This window comes from Geospiza fortis, unplaced genomic scaffold (assembly GCF_000277835.1).
Source record: "Geospiza fortis unplaced genomic scaffold, GeoFor_1.0 scaffold69, whole genome shotgun sequence".
Lineage (NCBI taxonomy): Eukaryota > Metazoa > Chordata > Aves > Passeriformes > Thraupidae > Geospiza > Geospiza fortis.
In genome coordinates this window covers 588099-590208 of record NW_005054555.1, presented here as the reverse complement: position 1 = coordinate 590208, position 2110 = coordinate 588099, and positions in this window count along the sequence as shown.

The following is a 2110-nucleotide window of genomic DNA, read 5'->3' as shown; positions in this document are numbered from 1 at the left end:
GTGTCAAAAGTCACATGTCATTAATTTCTCCAAACTTTGCAGTATTAAAGGTGTAGGAAGGTCATGGAAATGGAAAGTGCCTTATTAATGTGAAGAATTGTTTCCTGTGGTTTAGTTATTTTACTTTTTTCCGTCCAGACTTTTTTTCCTGATGGCACAATTTGAGCTCTACCTCTGAGATTCTTGTCCCAGAAATAAATGGCTTGGAACAAAAGAGACATTTAACAGAAGATTGCACTGTGTAACTTTTGTAGAGTCATTAAAGGCAGACTGGATTCAGTGGCACTCATGGCTCCAAAGATGCTGCCCAGAGCAGCTGTGGCTGTCCTGGATCCCTGGAATGTCCAAGACTGGACGGGGCTTGGAGCAGCCTGGGACAGTGGGAAGTGTCCCTGCCATGGCAGGGGTGGCACTGGGTGGGATTTAAGGTCCCTTCCATCCCAAACCATTCCAGGATTCTGCTTGGTCACACAGGTCCCTGCCTTTGAATAAGCAGGACCTCAAAGAGTGGCTGGGACTTGTCTGACTCTGCTCTTCAGCAGTGCTCACAGACTATGAGGGAACAAACGCAATTCCAAGGCTTGTTCCATTCCCAACAGAGAAAAGAGCAAAAATCATCACTCAGAATCAACACTGTGTCAGACAGACATCCCAAAAATTATTATTAGATATTTCAAAAGAAGCATTTTTAAAAGCAATTGTTCTATGGTTTTTTTTTTCTTTTTTTTTTAATTTCAGCATGAAGTATTTGGTATTTGAAGTCTTTAATTGTGCTGGCAAAAACCCACTAAGAGGCTTTGATTTTTGGAAGCAAATCCATGTGACTGATCCGAGTGGGATCATAATGGCTGCAAGGACCCGTCCATTAGGAGCTATTTTTAACAATGAAGTCAGAACTGGAATGTGAAAGTAAAGCTAAGACTAAACTACAGAAAGGTAAAACTCACAATATTCTTAAAGATTAAACAAAATAGCTAAAGTTGTTCCTGGTGCCCATATCCCAACCTATATTATCCCAAGTTATGTTAGTCCTAAACATCTACAAACAAAACTCCAAGTACGGACAACCATTCAGCTCCCATACTGAATGGTCAAGGAGTGTTGGAGTCCTTCCCAGCTTTTTTCCTGACACTTTTTGCTTTAGTTCATTGTTGGTTTGTTCTTCTACATCTTTGATCTGTCTTTCATTTTTTTCCTTTCTGTATTTTTGTTATGAGTTGTCTCCTTTCATGGTTTATTTGTTCTCGAGTGTTTTTGGCAACTCCCTGCCTAGTTTCAGTCATACAGGATGATGTTCTTCATCCATCACTCCATGTGCAACAGGGAGCAGAACACAGATCCTCGTGGTATCCAGTAAACAAAAACCAGAGATGGAATCCCAGACTGATTTGGGTTGAGAGGGATCTCAAAGCCCACCCAGTGCCACCCCTGCCATGTGGGGGACACCTTCTACTGTCCCAGAGTGCTTCAGCCCCAGTGTCCAGCCTGGTCTTGGGCACTGCCAGGGATGCAGGGGCAGACACAGCTGCTCTGGGCACCCTGTGTAAAAGTCTCACTGTAAAAGTCCACCTAATATCTGATCTAAATCTCTCCCCCTTCAGTTTAAAGACATTTCCCCTTGTCCTGCTGCTAAAGGTGATGGCAGGGGGTGATGAGCTGGTTCTGGGCCATGCAAAGGACTCTGTGAGCACACAGATCGCAGAGCAGGAGGACAGCAGCTTCCAGAGGGTGGGATGGGTACACAGCATCCTCCTCTGGGATATGGGGAGAGATGGAGGGACCAGAACTGGGAAAACTGCTCAGTGTGAGCAACTGGGGTGAATAAAAGTAGGGCTGGGGGGAGGACAAAGCATTGCCCAGAGCCATGGGGAGCAATGGGGAAAGCACAATGGTGAGTTCAGGCTGGAGAGGAGAAGGATCCAGGGAGACCTCAGAGCCCCTGCCAGGGCCTAAAGGGGCTCCAGGAGAGCTGGAGAGGGGCTGGGACATGGGATGGAGGGACAGCACACAGGGAATGGCTGGAAGCTGAAAGTGAGTAGATTTAGGTGGGTACTGGGAAGGAATTCTGGCTGTGAGGGTGGGCAGGCCCTGGCACAGGGTGCCCTGAGCA